Here is a 24,645-nt window from a genome sequence, read left to right as displayed (position 1 = left end):
TTAAAAGTTTGTTTAATTAATCAAAGACAGTAATATTTTAAATTTTACTTACAGTTTTAGCCGCTGTCCTCCACTATTGCCGCTTTTGAGTTTCAGATGAAATGCATTCTGGGGTACTTGGCTGCACCAAGCACACACAAGTCATGATTAATGTACCCTCGATAGAGTGGGCGGAGCAAGAACACATCTGGGCATTTTCAGCAATTTTGAATTGGAACTGTACTGGGGTTGCTACTTATTACATTTCATAAGTACAGAAGTACACACATGTGTGCATTTTGAAAAACGGCCCATACCCAAAATAAGATTTGTTCTAGGAGTGTGCGAAAGGGCTCCTTGTTCCGTCTTTTCACAATAAAAGTTCTTGTCATACACTGTGTGACTGGGCTGTGCCATTTCATGTCATCCATGTATAATTTTTTGGAGTGGAATATTTCACAATATCATTGCTATCGCAATGCCATGTGTTTACATATCCAAGTGCACACAACAACAAGACAAGCCTCAGCAAGCCTCAGAGCTGGAGGCAAATCTCAGCCTCTGATAAAGATTTAGTACCTTCAGCAAACTCCACCAAAGCACAGTGCTTTGGAAGATATTCAAAAAAACCGTTCTGCAGCCCAAAAGTAAACAATATGATGGAAATTACTGATATGGTTATGTGGTGGAAAAGCAGCGATTTAAGCAGCTGGTTACAAAGACTTGAACAAAAATAAAGCATTCAAGGTAAAAAAAACAAAAACAAAAAACATTGTTTTATTTTGTGGCAGTGTTTTGCAGCGCTTCACAAGTTATAAAGTTAAATTACTCTAGTTGTTGTTAGTGTTACAGTTATTTTATACTTAAAAGACTGCATAAAATTTCCTGGGAAAACATTCCTACTACTACCAGCAGTTTGGTCTATAAAATGACAAAGTGGCCTGTCCAACACAAGCATACAATGTACTATAGTGAGTTTTAAGGTAGGGCTGCTCGATTATGGCAAAAATGATAATCACGATTATTTTCACTGAAATTGAGATCTCGATTATTTGACGATATTTATTTAACAATAACAATGTATTGAATAATGGCTTTAAAGATTGTCAAAAAATAATATAAAATAGTGTGCAAATACTCCTGCAAACAGTGCAAGTGTTTGCAATATAAGAAATAAATGAAAAATGTAAACATCTATGTTTAGTGAACTTTGCAGTGTTGCTCTGTGGTGCAGCTATGACACCGTAGCAAAGTTTACACACTGTCTACTTGATCCACGTCTGACTCCGCGAACCCGTAATGTTTCCACACCACTGAAGTTTTTTTTTTTTGTTTGTTTTTTTTTACCTCTCTTTTCAACCAACGGCAGTCACTCTCCTCTCCAAATAACTTCTGCTTAGCTTTCCAAGCTTCCCTCGGGTCCTCTTAATTGTTGTGATGCGTGTTCGAAATGCAGAGAGGTGCGCTCGATTTGCAACACGGAGCAGCGTGAGAGTAAAGCACGAGGGAGGTGATCGTTGAAAGCCCAGATCGTAATTTAGATTAAAATTCGATTAATTGAGCAACCCTATTTTAAGGTTTGAATAAAATATATGTAGGCAATGTGAAGATACATGGACATAAAATAAATCACCATAGTCCTGCTGCCATAAGAGTAAAAGCAACAAAGATCTTTCTCGTCTCAAAGGACTGATAATAATAAGTCAAATAATTTCATCATGGTTGTTGAGAATAAAGGCTCAGAGCTCTGCAGCCTCTGCAGCTGTAATGAGGATGTTCAGGTTACAAGGAGAAGGACTGGGTGAGACTACACTGGCTGTGTAATCATTGCCATCGCCTTGTGGTCATTTGAACACACCCTGGACCATGTTTGTTTAATGAGGAAAAGATTTGACATGCGGAAAAGAGTTTATGTAGCCATTGTTTTTGAAATGTCTCAGTTAGGGAACTTTAGTTTGTTTATATTTTATTTAAAACTGATTTAAAAAATCATTAAAACCACAGGCATTCCTTAGAGAAAATGTCCTCATTTTTTGGAAATCTGATGTGTCATGTTCAAATGCAAAATGAGAATTCTTTCCTATTCAGACATTAATATTAATATGTACAATGTACCATTCATGCCTTGTAAATAATTCATTGTGTGTGTTAAATTGTGCCAGGCATCTTATAACTGTTTAATTATTAATTGGAGGATTAATTCTTCGCGCTATAAATAGCTGCAGCTGTGATTGTTGGTGTGTAAAAATGGTTGACGTGCCCGGCGTTTTTGGCGAACCTTGCCATTAACCTTGCCGAGCGTTTACTAATGTTTCTTTCTTTACATCTGCCAAGGTATTTTTCCCTCCATTACTTTTTCCCCATTTAGAAGTTTTTGTTCTATTCACAACCTGAAAAACCATCAAAAAACTCACATTTCTTCTCTCCGCTTTCTGCTGGTCTTTGTTGGCATTTTCATTTTTTTTAACTTCTGGGAAAAAAAAATATTTATAGGTGGAAATAATACAACGTGTGTGTGTGTGTGTGTGTGTGTGTGTGTGTGTGTGTGTGTGTGTGTGTGTGTGTGTGTGTGTGTGTGTCACACTACATGGCTATCTGCTGACTCCAAACACTGGCTCAGTCTGACTGGAAGAGACCTGGGCCATTTGCCAGTGATCATGTCTTATTCACATGTATAATTAGGATGACAGTTGTTAAGTGTGTGCCCAATTTTAGACAGGATGCTACAAGATCATCATCAAAACAACAGATACCAGTATTGGGAGTATCTTTTGAATCTGCGAGGTTCAGTAGAGTTTTCAGGCAAACAATGCCAAGCAGCACCAAAGCTTTTGACAAAAGACGTTTCACACAAAAAAGAATTGAATACGGATTTGGATTTACCATGGCAGTAGTTGAAGCTTTGTGACATTCAGGTGTGAAATTCATTTTAGTTAATTGGCTGCATACAGGGAGATATCAAGTAGGCTGAGCCGGTCAAACCTTTGGATAACAACTTTTATCTTTTTTTTTTTTTTTTTGTATGTTCACATTTCATGGGTTACTTGATGTTTTTTGTGTTAGTTACAGAAAAATACTAACTACTAAATACTAATACTAAAAATACTAACTGTTACTAATACTAATGTTTAGATTTGTATAGGGCTGAATGATAAACAAATTATAGCAGTACTAAAAATGCCCTTTGTTTAAAAAGAGTGTAAATCATTCAGAAATTAACTAAAACTATCAACAGAATGTGAAGATGGCATCTTATGTATTGTGCTGCTTTGATACTGGTTAAAGTTGAAATGGGGACCATTGCGAGAGGGGAGAAATTGAAACCTGGGGAACACAACAAGGTGGAGATAAAATGAGAAATCAAGACAAATCCAGTGTGTATTTATATCAGACATCACAACTTCTACTCTTCCCAGAAAGTTAGACAAATTGATTCATTGTATTAAAATGCTTAATGAATGAAACTGCACATTATATTTATATGTCTATGTAAACGGTGAAGTTCTAATCTGAATTTTAATCACATTCAGGGAATTTGTACAGTTTAGATTTGTGTCCAAGAAGAGACATTTTAAAAATTATTAAAACTGGTGTTGGCTTAAGGTTTGTGTAGAATTCATGTTATTATTGTAGACAGTTGACATATTTTGTTGGCTAGAAGAGCTGATATTCCATTTATCCAAGGTAGGGCCTGGCACTAGGAGACACAAGCTAGTGTCACAGGCCCTGAGGCTTGTTCTCTTCCAGGTCTGAAAGAAGGGATCTTTTGATGTAAAGTGAATGTATTAACCAGTACACCAGGGAACCATCGCTTAATCAAACTGAGAAAAGTAAAGCAAAATAAAATATAAAAACACACCTTATTTATATGCTAAAAATGGGTAATTGTAGCCTGTTCCTAGGTGGTTGCTAGGCAACATGATGGCATCATGATATCTGATATAGATACAAACCTTCAGGTTCCTAAGGTGTACCTGGTACAGGTAATCAAACAAACCCACAGACAGAGTTGTGGTCACATAGAGCAGAGCAGCAGGCAACACAGCAGCAAAGAATCATACAGGAATCTTCCAAAACTCTGCCTTTAAACCTGAGAGAAATTATATTTTTATATTAGTGGTGATGGTATTTTTTTTTGCTTTGTCACCCAACCCTTTTCTTATTTTACATCCACTAAGGAGGTTGACTTGGTTTGGTTTGTCTGGATTTTTCAAAAATATCTGTATGTTAGCAAGAACGCTTAAAGTTGTGGGTGGGTTATTTTGCCTGAGTTTGGGCTTTGCCCAACTTGTAAATTATTAACCTTTAGAGTCATAACCAAGGACTCTTGATTCTTGGTACATTTGTCATCACATCTTCACAAATGCATATCAAATTAAGATAAGAAAAATTCAAAATTCAGAGTTCTTAAGAATTGCCCACACCCACCCAAGAAAATAATCCGAGACTGAAGTCATGCACTGTGTGGAGTGAATTTTTAGCTGTGGGGGAGGCTTGGAGTCTTGGACCGCTCTTATAACAAGTGAATCAGAGTCATTGGATTCAGAGGCCAAAAATAAACCTTTTTACCAGATGTAGAAGTAACTTAAAAAACCCTCATGCCTAATCTATGTTTAATTATATTACTCTGTCACATGTCTGTGCCAGATTGAACCAGCTGATTATGACTTAACAGTCACTTCTGAAGCTGCTGCTGTTTTAAATGACAGTTTGAGGCTCAAATGAAAGCAAGTTGGTATGGAACAGCAACAGATCCTCTCCTCCTCAGGTTTTACTGCTTGAAAGGCAACGGGGAAGAGAAATTGGGATCTTCTGGTCCTTACCTCTGCTGTAATGTACAGTCAGCAGCTTAAAACGTGGCAATATTAGTGTTTGGGAACAAAGAGGAGCTCTGTACTATTACTGCTCCCCTGCATTTGCATTCCATGCATTTGCCTGAACCTGATAAATACACACACACGCGCACACGTCACAGGTTCAGGTTTCAGATGGGGGGGTTGTATTCGGTGAGCAGAGCACTGCTCGAAGCAACTGGCTTCTCCAATCCCAAGGAAGGTAAATAGAAACGGTAACCAGAGCCTGACCTTGGAGCTCAGCCTCCTTGGGATGGGGTGCAGCTAAAAGTGTTGACGAGGATGCAACACTGCTCTTGTAAATGAGGATCAAGTGTGTGTGTGATATTTTGATTTCAATTAGAGTTGTCCTGTGCTGTATGTAAGGAATACACAAACAGTGAATACTAAGAGTTTATTTGAAGCTGTGGTGACCAGTGGTGCTGAGGTTGACTTCAGATCAGCACAAACTCATTGTGTCTGACATAAAAAACAAAAAAAACAAAACCATGCAGTGTTTATTTTTCCACCATAAGTGTCATGAGCTTTAATTTTTTTTCCTTGATACTTTTATTAACTGAGAAGTTAACAGATTAGGATGGGACAAGTTGGTAACTGTTTTGAATGACTTCCTAGTTCTTATGCCAATCAAGAGAAGAGATGTTACGTCACTGATATTTTTGTTGCACATTATGTAGAATTGCTATTGTAGTAAATCAAAGGAAACCCATTGGCTTGGCTTCTCTGGCCTAACCACTCAGAAAAATCTCTGGACTCATCACTTAAAGCATTAAATAACAGAGAACATTATCTATTATTAAAACTTTTTTTTCTCAAATGTAGTACTGCCAGTAAATCTCTTACTTATGTAGTGGTGAATGACAGGCCAATGACAGGCCATGATAACCTTGTTATGAAAAAGACTAAAATGAACAATGATCCAGATTCATCTCGCTCAAATGAAATGAGGAATTCAGACTCCATGGGCGTAATCGATTGTTAAGGACAAAATACAGGTAAAAGTTAAAAATGCACGCCCTCCTTTTTTTTTTTTTTTTACAAAGTCATCCAGTGGACGGGATTGGACGTTTTTGGTGGACTGCATGCTGGACATCCCAGCTGTGCAGCTGTCTAAAATCACTTCACGGTCTCTTCCCAACGTGTCGGTTGTGACATTAGCTCTGGAGCACCATCACATGGTATGTTTTTTTTGTTTTTTTTTGTTTTTTTTTAGCTATCCCCAGCTGTTGTAGGTCACTTCAGGTTCTGCAGTACATGCAGGGGATGGCAGTGATGCTGTCCTTTTGATTTGCCCTCCCTGCAGTAGCACACAGTGTCTTTATAGCAGAGCTGCCTGCACTAAGTGAATATCTCAGGATGTTTTATATTCCCTGTTGATCTTCCATTTTCATGAATAACATATACTGAGCATGCCTTTATTTTTTTAGCATGGAAAGGCTTTGAAAACACATTTAGATGATCGCGGGAAGCTAAAGCTCTCCATGGAAACCAGCCTCATGAAAGTATTTGCTGTTAGAAGATCTCAACCCAGACAGACCTGCCACACTTATTTTATAACTACATGTATGAATGAGAAATGGTGGATTAACTTGCTAAAAAATGTGGTGATTAGGCCAAAACCGCTATTAAGTATTCACTGGGAACTGTTGTATAATGACTAGCTTCAAGGTAGCATTGTTTTACTAATTCTTATAACTTTTTTAAGGCTGTAGTTGTTTATTTTATATTATTTACTATTGTACTACACTATATTTCATTCATCTCATTCTCTTTCTCTTGACAGTAATGTCTTTAAAGATAAGAAATGTGTTTTGGGGTCAACTTGAAAAGCAGATACAAAATGTCAAAGTGAGATCAGAGGTTAAATGTGACATAATATTTGGATGCTAACTGTATGACATTTAGATTTCCCATATACCTTAGTCACCCTTTGTAAAAATACACAAAGAAATCTAGCAGTGAAGGTCATACTTTGCTTACATCTTGTGGGAATCTCACTGGTGCATATCAATAGTGAAATATCTCTGCATCTCTTTAAGCTACAAGCTTCTCGTTTTTGTTGAAGAGTGGGGGATTAATCCTTTTAACCTGAAAAATATGTTCATAAATTGACTGTGCATTATTGAGATGAGATTATACATTTTTCCACCAATAATGGTGATGTTTAAAACTCGCAGTCAAACAGTAAATTTAGAGTTTATCACAGAAATAGATTGTATTTTATGATGGTAAATAGCGGCAATAACAAGTTCCTCTTACTTTCTTCTCCAGTGGGGGAACTTCAACTCCACTGTTGGACTACAGGGCGGTAGTCCTTGTTCTTCTGTAGCCTTGGTGAGCTGCAGAGTTACAGAGCAGAAGAAGAATTGGCATCGCCAGCCACCATCAAGAGTTCATCAAACTGAGCTGAAAGACCACAACATCGTCGACCTGTCAGTATTCTGGACCATAAGTCCATGACTGAAAGGAATCTTACATATAAGATGCATCTGTGATGCTGCAGTTCAAGAAATATCTAATAATGAAAACCTAATCAAAAATCAAACATAAATAATGGCGATGGGAGCAATAAGATTTGATGTTCTTTAATAATGCATTATTACAGTGGAGGCCACAGATTCAGCCTGTTTTTAGAGACGGATAACTCAATATTTGGGTAGTATGGCTTCTGTAATTCAAACTGTTTTTCTTTTCTTTTTTGTCCTGATATTTGTAAATTTGTCAGATCCGCACAAACCCATTTGTCCTTTTAAAGGACAGCCAATGCCTGAGATTAAGATTAAAACTTCATTTTCTTTATTTCTTATGACAGAGAAGCTTTGCAATGCTGGACACATGTAATCACATAAATTATGAATTGAAACTAACATTTAATGAAAATTACATCAGCATATTGCTCTCTCGACCTGCTGCCAGCATTGATCTTCAGACTCCGGTCTGCTCTCATGTATTGGCTGGTCTGCAGAGGCTTCTTGTTCTCTGTAACTGAACAGAGCTGTTGAGGTAAAACTGTGAAACCTGAGTAGAGACTTTCCTACCACCATCAGCTCCATCTTCTTTTATTTCAGCTCATCCTTCGCCCTCATTTCACCAAGCTAGAGAGCCCGGCTCATCCTGCATTACAAACCTCAGAAAGTAACCTTGCTTTAGAGCCCTGATGATGACAGAATCCAGTTGGAGCCGGCATCTCTTTGGTTTTGCTAGGGTGAAATGAATATCTCATCATCTGAGACATTTTTTTTATTTTTTATTTTTAACTTTTTTTCCAGAGTCCCTGAGGACATCTCTTCTCCCGAGCTGTTTGATGTGCTCTGAAAACAGAAACCCTGCAGCACTCTGGATGTTTGAATTGTGGTAGCTGCCAGTCAGTTTATTTCTGCCAGCACCAGAACTTGTTTACCAAACCCTGCATGGACTTTGATCACAGCCCTGTTAGCTTACATTTACACTCAATTCCTCAATGACATGCATCAAAAGCCAGACCTCTCTTGAAGTATTTCTTCATTTGCTATTTAACTATTTAATGTGTGTTGTGGTTGTGACTATGAACTTGTGTGGTGCTATTCAGCAGCTCACTGTGACTAAACTATGTCTGGTTGCTAATTTTATTTCTACTTTGCATGAGTGGCCAGTTTTCAAGTGGACAAGTCTCTTACTTTTATTTTGAAAGTTCCACTAACCAGTTAGCCCAAGCAGTACATCTCTGGAGTTGGAACAATTGGTGGTGGGCTATTTAACTGCTGGCTGGTATTTTGGCCTGAATTATAGTCAATATTTAACAGTTTAACTTTTTTAAAGTAGTGACTCGATGTCATAGCCTCTGAATAGCAATAAATGAATGTATAGATGGATGCTACCACCTGTGGAAAACCATTAAACCTGGAGCAGTAAAAGGTTGTGCAGCAGCAATAAAAATCAATGTTCCACCGAAAGTAGTGAAAAGGAAAAGATGGGCAGTAAAAAAAAAAAGGTGAGGGAGGGCTGAACATATCAGATCTTTTAAAAAGGAAAAGAAAAAAGAAGGGCACTGGGAGATGATGCACCCAGATGTGCAAAACTGACATGTTTTCAACAGCACAAAGCAGCTGGAAGCTGTGGATAAAGAGTGAAATGTTGAAGAGTTCAGACTTTTAAGTATAATACTTGTCAATCTTTTACAGAGAATTTTGTATGCGACATTTGTATGTGGCCAAATATCACAAATCTCTTTAATTTTTTCAAAGATGACTTGCCTATGAGAAATACAAAAATTCATTGTATCCATTGTCTTTTTATAGTGACAAAAACCCAAAGTCTTCCACCAATATTGACCTATAAATTAGCAATGATGATCTTAGAAATTACTTTTGTCCTGGCTCAGTGGCCAAGTTTCTGCCACAGAGGTAGCAAGTACTTCTGAAGGAAAGATAATGTACTCTGGTCAGACATGCTCCATCTCCACCAACTTGGACTCCAGCTGCTGACAGTACTGCTTGAGCTTCATGTAACAGATGATTATGTTGTTTAGCTTTTTATTGGTCATGAAATATTTTGCTAATACAATGATTGCAGGAGAAGAAACATATGAACAAGATGGTTTGAGAGTTCACTTAGAAAAGCAAATGTACCAATTTTCACTTCATCTGTGCCTATGTGTGTGTACACATCGGATATTTCCTGACTCAAAATGCATTTTTAAGAGAGAGGCTATTGTGCTTCTTACCATGATTAGTGTATAGTTGATGCAAAGAGTCCATGCCACCTAATTGAAGACGTCTTTGCATTTTCCTGGTATTTCTGCTCATTTATTTTTATAACCTTGATCCACAGATAATGAAATATTGTTATTGCCACTCTAGTGATTTGACTTTGGGAGAAGTCCAGAGTCTCTTTGGGGAAGGGTGACAAACTTTTTTTTTTTTTTTCTTTTGGTATAATAACCGCTGTCACAAATACAATGTAAGTCTGTGAGGGAAAAACTGTTCTTCATAGTCTGATTGTCCTAACATCACCCTGTAAGACTGCCAATACCTGATATGATTGCTGTGAAGGTGGGTGGGGGAGGTGAGCATCATTTTAAATCCCTGTTTCTGCTGGAAATAAAACAGTGCAGTATGAGATGGGAGAGCCAAAACAATAGTACTCAGAATAACTGCAAGGTTACTAATAAATCTGTCACTTAATCACTTGAAACAACTCCTGTCACATTTATTGGGTTTTCTATGTAATTTCTAATGTAAAAATATTGATTAATTGATCTTTCAGAGTCAGCAACACATGAACCAGTCTCACTTTAGGAGTTTGTGTGCTGCCTTAGTGCTGTCTAATTTATAAATGAAGATGCATTAGTAAACTTATGAATTTTTTAATCTCTGTATGCTGAACTTGCACAGACATTAATGTATACTGTATTACATTTTGGCACTGGCGCAGCTTCCTGATCAGCTGTCAGGCTCAAATTCAGTTGTGATGTGTTTACAGGCTGCTGGAAATAATGCATTGATTATAATGGTCAAAGGTACTCACAGTAACATGTAGGGGGTCAGTTGTGAATGCTGGGTTGCCAGTCCCAATCAAAGTCTGACATATATTTTATAACAACCAATCAACCCTGCAAAGAACTAGGATTTGTACCAGTCCTAACAAGCTATACGCATCCCAGTGCATTACCTGCACTAACCAGGCTGTAGTCTCCAGTTCTTCCACACAAACTCCAGTTACTGTGCTGAATCAGGGGTGATGGAAGCCTCCCAGGGATACAGGACTAGGATGGAGGATAGTTGGTTTCCAGATTTGGCAAGAACAATGTTTGCCTTCACAGTAAACGCTGTGCCTTACCCCTGAAAGCAGCATGTTTCAACTAAATGCTTTTACTGTCAAAGCGAATTTCCGTTTCTGGTTTGCGTCATTCTCGTCACACTTTAGCTACCCCTTAGCGAGTAGCTGGTTTAGTTGGATACTCATTTATTCCTAGCGACCAGTGGTTGCCAGGCAGTTGCCAATGAGTCTCTAGACCGTTTGAAAGAGATGGACTTGAGCCACTGCTTGTTTGAGGTTTGCTGGAAAAAGGCGCATAGAAGCAGGGTACTTTGCACACAGCATGAAAGGATGGTCTTCACTTTCTCCTCTGTGCATTCGCGTTCATCCAGCTTCCTGCAGATGAAGGACAGAGCTTATACACTGAATAAGCATAAAAATGGATTTCAGGGTGACACTGGCACATTGAGCTGAAACTAGCCCTTTTATTTATCATCAAGACATCAGCAGCCAATGATCCCTAAACACAGCATGAGGACCAAAGAAATATGCTGTGACTTTATTTCTGTAGATACTTTTTGTCATCATTCAATCAGTCAGCAGGAAATACTATCAATTATCTGTTGACTAGACTGTTGGTGTCTATTTTTCCTAATATAATTCAGGTTGGTAGCTATGACACCCAATTAGGGCAATTAAACTGAAAATAATGTTAAATTGAAGCGTATCGTGCCAAAATAATTTAACTTTACAGTTTTCTTTGGAATGAATGTGACATGTTTGACTGCATATCATTTTGCTGTCCAGTAAACGATGTGAGCAACAAAGGATACTGGAAAACTTTCTGGGAAAATCTGGGCTGATTAAGAGAGACGTGCATCTCACTGTAGATGCACAGCTCTCATATCTAGAAACATGCTGAGTTTCTATTCTGTTAAAGGAAAGAAAAAGGAAATGTCACTAGTGTGATGTCAGTGGAGAGTTTGTTTTGTCTCAGTGGTCCACTCAGACTCTCAAATATGCTGTCTGTATTTTTGGCACGTAAATATCTGAAGTAGACTCAGATGGTTTGGATGAAATTACATTTTTTATCACCACAAATGTAATTAATGCTATTGATATCTACGGTAGTTTTTTGGCTCTGATCCCAACCCAAGTTCAGTAATAGAGCAGACAATATTGAATTGACTGGAGTCCAGTGTTTACCACAGAACTGCTTTCTACTTGTGGTGATAGCAGGGGTGCATACACGTGTGGATGAGAGTGCGCATGAAAGATGGCGAATGCTGTTTGCATCCTAAATGACTTCTGTTTAATAAGTGATGACCTAATGATCCTATTTCTCGTTCCTTAAGCCTAGCGCATTGGATGAGCTCTCATCCTCATAATGAATATTTTCACCTAACAAAGCCACGCCAGGTGGCTGAGTTTGTTAGCTGCGTAAATCCATAATTTTTCGACAGTCCTTACTGTTATCATGGCTTCTCAGGGTGTGTTACATGTTTTTTGTGAAAACATGGTTTTGACACAGTTTAATGTGTATTCTGCTCTGTTCCTTTGTTGGGTTTTAAATAACTAGAATATCTCCACACTTCCAAATTAGGTCAAAAGGCGACAGTGTCCTCGTCTTTTCAGACTTGGGCTGTGTGTTGGGGTGCTAGCGCTGTTGCTTTAGTTTTCATTTTGTCTTTTTTTTTTTCTTCCTACGTAAAATCCTTACATACTAGTGTGTAGCAGCCCACACATTAGCACATGTGATGCTGCTGGCTATGCTCTGTGTATCAACCTAACCTGACATCGCTGTAACTCTATTGCAGCCACATGACTGGTCTGTGGGGTGCTATTACCATTGTCACTGGCTGTTCATGTTGTCTGTGAAAGTATGGATCTCTGTCAACTTTATATTGATGTTTTATATTGCGATAGAGGAACTTTTTTCACGATAATTATTTTAATGTTTTTATTGTCCAGCTGTACGTTGCTGTGCTAATATATTTATATTAGCATGCCTATAAGTCTTTTTGCTAGCCAAAATAAGCTCGACTTTACCTCCAGACATTGCTGGTATTTAGTTTTCCATCTTTCTACACATCCAAAGTTATAGCACTGCTCCTTTTTATTTATTTATTCTTTAATGGAAGCTTTAGAAACCAGATAACTACCCCAGACTCTGTTGATGCTTGTAAATCATTTTTTTTCATGTCTATGTTGATATGAGATTTTCTTGTAACTGTTGGGAGAACAGTTACATGAGCTGAAAGAGTTAGCTCCCGGTGGTCTCTCAGTGTCTGTTTGCTTTTGGGAACTGGCTCATTTGAATCTGAAATGAATAATAATGTCAGACTTAACAAGTGGATAAAGTAAGAGTCTCTACTTTTTGGAAGCACGCTGTCTTTTCTTCTAGCTGACAAATAGTCATTATTCTGCTCTGTAGCCCTGGTGAGCTGTAGGTTCTGTTTAGAGCGACCATGTTGCTCACAGTGGGTTTTGTAGAAGAACTACCATCTCAAGCTGTGATCCACAATAGTGGGGTTGAAATCCATCAGGCCACAAGAGAGACAACTTTCTGAAGAAGCACTTTAATGATATCAAGGACCACTGCGGTAGGGGTCTGCAGCTATTAGGAAAATCTGAAACTCTCATGTGAAATTTAGTATTTTGCTTAGTGTGGCCTGAGTTTGTTATAAAAAACCAGATCAAACTAATGAAGGAATGTAAATATTTGGTGATCAGATTAAAACCTGACAATTGAAACAACAAAACTGTCCAAATAACTTATTTGCAGGTTGTTTTTCTGTGTGGCTTAATATAACCACTTCAGTGCTTACATCTCGAGGTAAGGACTGTCTCAGGGTTTATACTATAAGATGGCTTCGACTGTCAGGCTGATGAGAGCTTACATTTCAGCTCTTTGCTAACCCTGAGTGATATCTCTCATCTTTTGGTAGCATCATAGAGCTGTTTTTACTCAAGTTAGACTTTTGAAATTACTTGCTGCTGAACTTTAAATCAACTCATTAAACCAGGTTTAAACTGGAAGAAAATAAAAACACTTATTGGTGTATATGAAGTTAAAGCTGAGGTCATCTGATGCTGTTAGGATGGGTGATTTTTTTTTATTTTTTTTATTTTTTTTTATTTCCCCCTCCCTCTCATTTCTTCGCTTCTTTTATTTCACACAGCAGGAAAGCTGTGAATAGGTATGTAAGCTGTGAGTGTGATGAGGTGGAGTCAAGAGGCACACTAATGAAAGCCATCAGTGGACTGAACTACTTCAGAGGAGACTCTCCCACAGCTTCACCTGAGCGCTATCCAGTACGGGAATTGCATCATGGCCCTCAAAAGCTGCCAGGGCTCAAGCTTTCATCTTCACTGTTGAGAACATAAAAGCTCAACTTTCTTTGTGTTTTTCATGGTGTATTTAGGGCCTGATAGTGAGTAGGTTTGGCTCAGGGCTCAGGACTGTTTCAGGCTGTTCTGATGGCCCAGCTGGTGGAAAGTACAGCCACAGCAAGCTGGTTGAATCTCAATATGCTCTTTATATGTGAAAAATCACTTTAAAGTGAATGGCCCTATTATGCTAATTTTCAGTTACAAGTGTTTATTCTTAGACTCCACTACAGTGGCTTTGCATGATTCACAGTTATGATTCATTTATGTTCTGCTCAGCTTTGGTACAGCTCCTTTATTTATAAAAAAAAAAAAAATTCCTGTCCTAGCTCTGAAATGTAAAAAACAAACCAAAAAAAAAAGGTATTTGAGTCCCTAGTTGTTATTGTTGTTTACATTTATAATAACAAGAAAAGAAAAAAGTTTTCCAAAGGTACAGAAAATTGTATACAATGAAAAAAAAAGTTTTTGTGTTTTTTTACTTTTAAAGTTCATCTTACAAGACTAACTGCTGGTTTCCTGCTGTCAGTGTTGGAAGTCTGTGTGTGCAGGGCCACAGATGGCAATGGACTCTTGTACCTCAGGAGACCAGCAAAATGTAAAGCTTGTTGACTCTCCTTTGCATCATTTGGAAGAAGAATAGCTACTGCACTGCTGTCTCTAATGGCAGATCTTAATAAACTAAACTAGTCATCATGGCTCACGCTGAACTAAACTATACATGAGTTTGCACTTTGAAATCAACATTACAGTTTCCATGTCTTCAAATTTAGTAGGATTTTTGTGCGTGACCTCAATTTTACCGTAAGATGGTAAATGCAGCAGACCCCTGCTGATGCTTTTGAAGTCATAACCTCTCTGAACTCGCCACTTTCCTACTTTACAGGTCTTTCTGTTTGTTTAGTTTGTTAGGGCTCTTCTTCTTCCTCGCATGTTTGGCATAATTTTGAAATGCTTTGTTCCTATAATAGGATCGACCAATCATCTGTCATTTGCATGTGACTGCGTATAGATCCACAACGGACTATAAAGGCAGGGAAAAATGCATCGCTATAAAGGAAAGAGCTGTGTTGATTTATTTAACAAGAATAAAATAGAGGAATAATGTTACCCTCATTATTTTGTTTTAATTGTTATTAGTGGCTCTAGTGTGGTGGTGTACAGTACGTGTTTGCCTCTGATTTTGATCCTGGGAGGAGACACCTTTGTGGTTGCATCATTAAGGGCATCTGGTGTGAAAAGTCTGCCAAACCAAACATGCGGCACAACCCACTGTGACAGCCACCTGTGAAACAGGGAGCAGCCCAAAGTAGCTTTTTCATTTTGTTTTCATAGTCAATAAAAGTTAAAATCATAATTAAAATGTAAAATTCATAAGCAGCCCTATCTCAGTCATGAAAAACAGTTTCTTTTGGTGTTTGCTTTCATTTTCACATTCTGGTTAGGGAAGGTGGTCCACACTGCTAGGTTTAGACACCCAGTGCACTGTGCTGTGGAAAGAGATTAAACTTTAGGCCAAAATACATTATAGGAACATCTTACAAAGCTTAACACAACATTTGATAATGAAACTTTTACTTGTGCGTCTTCATACGACTGTAACATCACCACCTCTTAAAGGCAACAGCCTACTGAGGCACCTAGAAGGTACAGAGACTCGTATCAGCTCAGGTTGGCCGTTCATTGAACTGAACTTTCAGTGAACACCGAGATCAGGTGCTGAAACCTCCAGAGATAATATTTAAAGAGCAACTCTGATGGTTTATGTGTTATGGTAAGGTCAGCGTAGAGAGACCGCTCAGGCCCTTGTGTGATTTGCTCTGTTGTGTGAAAGATTAAGGGATTCAAGGTAAAATCTAATGATGCTGTTGTACCTTGGATTTGGAAGCAGTATAAAAATGCATGTTTTTGTATTTGTTTCAAAGCACTATTTCTACGTATACTATCTCTTTTATGAAAGAAACCAACAATTTTCACCATTTGTGTTACATATCGTTTGAATTGAAATAAAATCCTTAAATTTCATGGCCACTTCATCAGTATTTTATTTTGATGCCAAATCTTTGCAAGGTTGCATAAAAGAGCTCATGTTGGGAAATGGATTTTTAAAAAATAAAACATCATAATATCAGGACAAAAACGGTCCCTAAATCCCTGCATAGACTGCCCCGAACTTTGAAAGTGGATTTCAGAGTGCGGCTCACAGCTTTATTTGATTCCTCAGGTGTAGTGGCAGCAGGTCTGCTGGAGCGCCGCGAGGTGAAAAGTCTGGCGGTGAGATAACTCTCTCCCAGGCACTGGATTGTATGAGGTGAATGGTTGTACTGAATTGGGCTGAGTCCATGAAGGCTGCCTGGACGGGAGCCCAATACTACGCTGCTGTGTATTATAATTAGCTTCTTACACTGGAACCTTATTCAGGGCTCACACAGGGCTCCCAGGGAAGTTTGGGAAAGGCATTTCATTCTGTGCACTCCCTTCAAAATACACAACAACCACACTAAAATAACAATGAAGGCTATGCAAGAAGCAGAAAAAATAGATTGAAAGAAATTTGTTTGGGCTCATTGGTGAATGGGTCAAATGTTTCAGTTTTTATATCATAAAGGGATATGCCAAATGCTCAAATAATTCTATGCACCATTTACTGTAGCATACAAATAACTGCAGTGGGTTTTTGGTCAGTTTCCACGGATGATTTTTGTGCTGAACTCACTCCTGAGTGGACATTATTTACCTCACTTTATTTGTCTACTCGTGAAAAAAATCTAGCTTCTTTATCTGGCGTATAAACACATATTACATTACAATGTTTTTACGTGTCATTGTTACATGTTTTAAGTAATCATTTGAAATTGATCTTAAATGACAGTTTTGGCTTCCAGTGTTTATTATAAAAGAATCTTTGTGCTTAAGATGGTTTTTCAGTGTTTCTTTTGACTTGTCAGGTGTTAGAAGGTGTTATTTATTCTTTTTTTTAATGCCTACTTAATCATTTATAGCTTAACTGTAAATTTAGTTAATTACCAAAATGAACTGAAACATGAAGTTAGTCTTTTCTAAAGCTCCAACACTTCAAGTTCATATTTGTAATTTATATTTTATTGTGATTTTATTTGTACTGCGATTTTACTGGAAAGCACTTTGGTGTACTTCGGTCTTAAAAATGTGCTATATAAATAAATTTTGATTGATTGATTGATTTACTTGTGTTCTTGCTAAATGAAAAACTACACTTGTGTGCTATACTCCGAATGTCAGCTTGTTACTCTAAGCAGTAGCCTGTAGTCAGAGTGATACTGACACCCATTTACTCAAATATATAGTTGTTCAACAGTGCAGATATGTGAAATCGTTTAGGAAGGAAACGGCCGAGTGTAAGTGTCCACGTTCTCTGCCCTCTGAGTTCCTCTCTGCTGAGCTGTGAGTGGTCAGCCATGCATGGCCACATGATGTCTCCATTACCTGGCTGAGAGGCGGGCATGCTGCCTGCTACACGCACACTTATATACCACCTGCTGCTTGTGTTCACTGCAGGCAACTCGCTTCATTGTCACTCTCTTCTGATTGGTTGCAGCCCGTGCCATGAGGCAAAATTGGATACAAGAAGTGTTTTACAGCTGCACATATACCAAAGTCTGCTCGCCAGCTTATTTGTTGTTGTTTAAGGAGTCCTCTGCAGGGCGTTTTGCACTAGTTATTCTTTGAGGCTGTATGGGTTTCATCCCTATTATTGTCTGTTTTAATTATTTGAAGCTGACAGCTAGGAGAAAATGAGCAATTAATGTGGACTTGAAAGGTAAAAAATGGGTTTATTTAATGTGAATCTCTGTTTACAGTAGGACAGTTCAAAGCAGCTCTTTAACCAGGGTACAATAAAGCTGGAGTTGCCATTAACAGTTTACTTTCTTGATTAAATTTTTTAAGCCTTTATGAAAGTTGATATTTTGTGGGTTTTTCCTTTTTTTCTGTTTCTCATGGGGGTAAGAATGAATAGTAAAAAAATAATATTTTTACAGTGATTATTTTGTTTGGTAGCTCTATGCTAGTAAAATTCAAGAATTAAACATAGAGCTGGATATAATCATAACAGGTCCGTGTGGAATAAAAACTTCAGGTATCTTTAGTTCAGTAAAGAAAAGATACCCAAAAGATATTCAAATTTAAGAGCAGCACAATTTAACAACTCTGAATTTTTTTTTTTTTGCTTGAAAAATTGCTAATTAATGAATAATTGTCCTGCCTATAAAAACTGACTTTTTTTATCTGGACGTAGTTCTCCAACTGGAAACGCTAAGTTCAGATGAACAGAACTGACTTTTCTTACCTGGATGATTGAGCATGCATCAAGAAATTTATTGGACTGGCTGTTCCTTAGATGAGGTGTGGCTTAAAAGCTGTTAATGGAAGTCAGGCGAAGGGCAGCCAGTCAGAAAAAAGGCTCCTAGGGAGCAGAGCTTTAAAGAGATGGGAGCAAAACGGCGGTTTTTCAGACAAAAGATGCACTAAGGCTCTCTGTGACTTCATGGTATAACATAAATAAGGATTATTGTGAATTTTGAATCGCGTAAAGCTATTATAAAATGGCTCAAGAATAAAAATATAGAGCTGGAAATGAGTTGGGTGAGGCAAACAACCTAAAATCTTCAGTGTGAAAAAACTAATACCTGAGTCCTGACATTGAAAAATTACTGCCTACCCACTGAATGAAAAAACTGTTTGGGTAAAATTTTAGCTTTGAGCTTCCATAGAACAGATGCAAAAAGGAAAAGGTTGCAGACTCCTGAAACTTTTCAAAGATTAATCCAGGCTTCATGTTCACAGTGACAGAATTTGAAGAATCCATAGAATCGACAATAAAACCAATGGATGTTAGAAATGCATTCAACAATGAAGACTAACCAGGCTTACCCTTACAAACACAGCGGTACTGTCTGTTAAAACAGAAAGCGGGTTTCTATTCAATTACTGTTGGTAAATATCCACAGTGCAAACTCAACTTTCCTGTTAATTTCCTGCAGCAGTTCACACAAACAGAAACACACGTACATGCATGAAATGTAAACTTAATCTGCTGCATATAAAACTTTCTTGGGCAGAAGCAAAAGTGCTTTACAAACACTATAAGGATAATAAGGAAGATGGTACAGCAAGCAATAAAAGTGCAAGGCAAGCTTCCTTCTATGATGAGAATAATAAGGCAGAAGTGAAGAAAGCAGCTGCTCTCTGTTCTGTCTCACAATTTCCAGGCGGAAATTCTTCTTTGAGTCATTGTCGATACAGAGACAGCTTTATCTGGGAGATGGTTACACTTCTGTGCTATGACAACATCCTCACATTCACAGTTTGACTCAGTTTTCCTTTGCAGGAAAACTTTGGTGGGTAAAGTTTTGGCTATTGTCAGCAGAGTCTGGCAAGTTTGAAATCCCTTACCTGCAGGGAGAAAGAAGGACAGAGAAGCACAGCTTAGTTAATGAATTCAGATCCTGAATTAGCTTAAAATGCTCAAAAGTTAAAGTAAACATCTATGATCAAATAACAGCCAAGCACAGTCCATCTGGAGAAGCTGTTCAGTGGCAGCAACACAGCCAGACTCGAAGTTTGTGTCGTATTGTTATTCCGTCTTACCTGTTATACACTTTAGCTCAATTCCTTTGGGAGGGATTTCTATTTTCCTAAAAAAAGCAAGTGTGCACTCATCTACAAGCCAACAACAACAACACAGTGCTGCTGAAGTACATTTGCTTTATGGTTTTTATTTTTATCTTTTTTTTTTCCAACTCTGTCTGAATGCAGTGCAAAAAACGAGTGCAAAGAATAAAACACTTTAGCACTAAACAAATTTACAAATTATTATACAAGAAGCTCATTTTTTGTTATACATTTGTAAAATCTCTGCAGTAGATCCTGAGGTAGACATTCTGTGTTAACTTAACTTAAATTTTGCAAATATATGTGACAGATTAGATTTTTCAAATTAATAGCTCCAGAGGGACAAACAGAAGTTCTGGTACCTTGAACCACTTTTGAAAAGGTTTTTTAGACCTGTCTGCTGCCCTGTTAGTGGGAATAAGTGGACAGATGGTAAAGATGGACAGTACTAGGTAATAACATTTGCTTGTTCCTTTTTTTCGTTTTTAAACTTTTTGGATGCATGAGCTAAACCCAGGCAGGCTTGAAGTCCAATGGCAAAACCTTTGCTGACAAAATGATTAGGCCTACTTGTGTCAAAGTACCACATTAATGGGTTATTGAAGGGTTTCACTCGCCCAGCTGAAATATAAGGTTCTTGTTAAAATGGTCCTGTTTGGACCATTTTGAGTTCTTACAACAAAACTGCTTAAATTTAGAATCTCTTCGTCCTAGTGTGACACAAGCCCAGTGCACAACATTTGTCTAAAGTGTACATACAATTACACAAACATGGACACACACTGCTGCTGATGCTTTTAGTATCAGCCAGGGATGAGATTGTTGTGCTTACTTGGATATTTTCAGGCCCTCAGTGCAGCGCTGATCCATTAATGCATTAATGAAGGCCTAATCCTCCTCTGGAAAAAAAAAAAAAAAAAACCCACTGAAGCTGCCGTTTCATAACTAAATAGTTGAGTTTCCTGAGCTCTCTGTGTGGGCGTCACCCGGCTGGGCTTTATAAACTTCACCTTCCTCCAAAGGAGCCTGACTGCAGGTGATCGTGCAGATAGTGGGCTCTGTCTATTGCTAAAACTGCTGCTAATGATCAGAGGTTAACCGTTCTGTGGAGAGACCTGAACACATGCCGCGAGGCGCCAGCCTAAAGCTTTATGTTCAGTGTGCATGCTCCAACACTGCAAAGATGACAACAATTACTCATTTATACATTTTTCTATCTGCTTGTTAATTTTTTATTTTTTTTGTTATCAGTTTGAGAGCTTACATCTGTACACATAACTCCTGAATTAAATGTAGGCATGTTCAGCACCAGAGTAGTTCAGCTGATTGTTGTCTGCACGACTTTGATGGTACAATTTTAAACAGCTGTAGAAAATAACAGGACTGGAGGCTGAAGCATGCTGTGCCAGACTGCACATCGGCAAAAAACACAGCAGGGTGTTCTCCTTGCATGTACAACTGACAACCACAGTAAATAAGTGAGAAATTTAAAGTACCATTATTTAGCTTTAGATGTACATTTATAATAAAATATTTAAGAGGAAAACATTATTAGAAACTGTTTATACAAACAAGCAGAACATGAGTCAATATGGGCAATGAATGCTCTGTTATTGTGCTACGGTGTGAGCTTTGCACCAGGTGTCCTTTGGCACTGATGTCATCACTACTGTTGGATGCAGAGAGGGATCACTGGCCTTCTAAAATGTTTCAGAGCCCACATTTGGATATTGGAGAGTGTCTCTTAGTGGAGACTGTGGTTAGGGTCCAGCTCAGGAGCTTTTGTGATTTTTGCTTTACTTAAGTGCTGCCAAGCATTGAGAATTAGTTTTATTTTTAAAATGTTTTTTCAGACACAAGCTAGCTCTGTTACACTTACTTATGTATTTAAAAGGCTCGCCATGACTGTTAATTACACATGTAATGACAGAAAGAGTTACTATGGGAAAAGAATACAAAAATATCAAAAATCCAAATAAAAGTTCTCTGGGCAAAAAGGTCCTCAGCTGATATCAGTCCGGAGCGTGGTGCATGAAATGATTTACTGTTCTGTCATCAGTCGCTGTGTGTCTGAAGTAGCAAGAACTGCACCTAAACTCCCGCCAAACAGCTGTTATGGCTTTGTCACACAGTATGTAGTGTGGTGGGTGGATAGCCAGTGGGTCTAACACTTTCATGGTGGAAATCCAGAAAACCATCCACTGTTAGCACTGTCTTTTTTTTTTTTTTTCACAATCACTTATTCATTTTCATAGTCAAATGTGCAAATGTTTGTAATATTTGATTATATAATCAAATTTAGAATATTTTCTGACAGGCTTACCTGGCTCAGCTTTGACTCGGTGCCATTATGGTATTGGCTTAAAATGCACTCCTTCAGAAAATTAACCCAGACCTTTTTTTTTTCCTTTTCTTTTTCTAACAACCATTTAATTGTGACACCGGGGGATCCTTAACAAGCTTCCAAATATGGCAAGGCCAGACTTTAACAAATACTGCTGTTCTGTTAATTTTGTCCAAATGATGATTTCAACAGAAGCTTGAAGGCTCTAGTCAGAGTCTTCGGACTCTCCCTGTTGGTCCGAGAGTCTTGATGGTGTATTAGGGTTCAGAGCCAAAGAACAGAGCTGTGTGTTTGTTAAGGAAAGCTTATTTCCAACAGTGATACAATATATAATCTGCTGATTATTGAGGATTTCACACGTACACTTTTATTGCGCGGGCTGTCCTGGTGTATTGATGGCCATCTGTGTATAGTTTGTCACGTATTTTAATGTTTTATCCATCCGAGAACATGCAAACACACACGTGCTTCCATCCACACTTCAGCCACTAATACAATCGAATTCTGTGGAAAACACCATCAATAATTTATAATTAGCAACTTTTCCTTAAAGCTAGTATGAAAGAAGCATGCAGTCACCCATTGGTTAGTGTGTTCCCACGACGAAGTCTAGAGCTGAGCATTGGTGGTCGGATCTCAATGTGAAACTGTACGTTTTTTGGCTAAAATTTAGCGCATATAGTTCATCATGGAATGAATTGTGTTCCAAAAACTGGGGATTGAGCCGATAAAGGACCAGTCATGTCACAGAGAAAGTAAGCATGTTTTCCCAGACATGCTCTTTTTCTTAGAGGAGTCTCCCCCTCCCGGCAAGGCCTTTTTTTATTCCTTACAAAACTGAGGCTCACACCCTCGGGCCCACCTGTGTTTTTTTTTTTAGTTTTTTTTTTTTTTTTTATATATATATCTATACCCATATAAGCAAAAATGCATAACAAATGAAATTTTTCCCCCTTTAAAAAAAAGGTAGGACTTGTGTAGTTCATCTCACACAGCCAATAATCTAGTTACTATCTCAAGACAGCTCAGTTGTATATCATAAATCTTGACCTCAACTAATGGATCTTTACAGCCAGTACCAATTTAAGATTTAAACGCAAACAATTGCAGAGAAAACAATTGAGCCCGGACAGGCCGTGGTGTGAACTGTTAGTCGATATGCTCTGTTTTAAATTGAGTGGACCGTCACCCTTTGCTTTGTCTGCTTAAACTACGACCAGGATGCCTGATGTGTGGAGGCCTCTGCCTCCAATTAGCACTTTTCTAGAGACCCTGATGTGGTCTCGCCTCTCATCTTTAAAGCAAATGTGTAGAAATTCTGCAGATCCCAGCCTGTGATATGGGATAATGGCTTCTTTAAAAAGACTGTGAGCTGCAGCTAAAACTTCACAGACAACCGGGTGTTAATTAACATCCCTCTTAATTTTGATTATATTTTACACGCTATTTTTATCTCTGGCTGTTAGCCCTGACTCTTCTTTCCAGTGCTTGGCTTTGTTAAGATCTAGAAATTGAGTCTTTTGTATAAATCTTTAGAGGCTCACTGAAATGTATAACACTTATTGTAACATTACTCCCTTTTTCTCGCATTCTAGTCTTACACAGGAAACTAGGCCTGGCTCAGACATCTCACCCTGTCTGCGACTCCTGGCTATAAATTCAGAGCATGCTGTGATATTTTTTTAAGGTAAATATTAGAGATGGCACGATACCACTTTTTTTGTCCGATACCGATATCATAAATTTTGATATCTGCCGATACCAATATGAATCCGATATAGTGTTTTTTTTATCAATAAAACTTTTGGGTTTTTTTGGTTTTTTTAATATCTTGCTGCATTTTGTATACGTTCATACTCAAGTTTAAATAAACAACAACACTAAAGCTCATCAATACTCATCAAACTACTAAACTTAAACCTACTCCATCCTTCCTATTCTGGTATTTTAAAGAGTACTTAGGTTGCTTAATATTTCTGCTAACTAATAGGGTTGCAAACTCCCAGCAAAGAAAAATAGGGAACCACCCCCCACCCTCCACCTCATGATGCTTAATCGACGTAATCAACTTTAATTTGATGCAGTGTGAAAAAAAAATGCACAGAAATCAATTATTTTTCAAGAATAATTAAATAGATTTGTTACACCCCGGCCTAGGCAACCGGCGTGCAACACAGGAAAAATAAAAATAAGGGAAAAATAAACAAAACAAAAAAAACTACTACGGGTCCCCACAAAAAAAAATCCCAAAACGAAAGTATCGACAACTATTTACATCAAAACACCAAACTATTTACCACCGGGGGGGAAGATCGCGACCATCACAAACTGAAACACAAGGCTTAAATACATAGAGGGAGCAATCAGGGAATGGACCACAGGAGGGAAACACAGCTGGGGCAAATCAGACCTGACGAGACAAAAAAAAGGTGAACTGAACACACTGAGATACAACAGACCTTCAAAGTAAAACAGGAAACATAACAGTCACGCCTAAAACAAAACACTGACAACACCGAATCGTAACAGTTCCCCCCACCCAAAAATCAAACATTTAAAATATGTAACCCCAAAGAAAATGTTTGATTCATGCCCAGCGCATACGGCACCGGCTGCTGTTCTGCAGGCGACGCTGATGGCTGGACGGGCCCCTTGGATCCTCCAGTGGAAACGGAAGGCTGGAGCGGTCCC

At 38.2% G+C, this 24,645-nt stretch overlaps 1 protein-coding gene across 3 annotated transcripts in view; it reads left to right on the top strand.

Annotated features, from left to right (window-relative positions):
- Positions 1–24,645, top strand: part of LOC102215061 (spermatid perinuclear RNA-binding protein-like) — a 92,800-nt gene that overhangs the window by 2,769 nt on the left and 65,386 nt on the right. Inside the window, exon 2 of one of the 3 annotated variants that reach the window (XM_013910234.1) lies at positions 7,104–7,264. The exons of the other annotated variants lie outside the window; for them this stretch is intronic. The gene's annotated coding sequence lies outside the window, so the exon portion shown is untranslated. The remainder of the gene's footprint in view (positions 1–7,103; positions 7,265–24,645) is intronic. 3 annotated transcript variants of the gene reach the window in all.

The sequence above is a fragment of the Pundamilia nyererei genome, unplaced genomic scaffold, assembly GCF_000239375.1.
Source record: "Pundamilia nyererei isolate P.nyererei 1_Seehausen unplaced genomic scaffold, PunNye1.0 scaffold00038, whole genome shotgun sequence".
Lineage (NCBI taxonomy): Eukaryota > Metazoa > Chordata > Actinopteri > Cichliformes > Cichlidae > Pundamilia > Pundamilia nyererei.
Note: the sequence above shows the minus strand (reverse complement) of the source record. Positions and strands in the feature narration are given on the sequence as shown.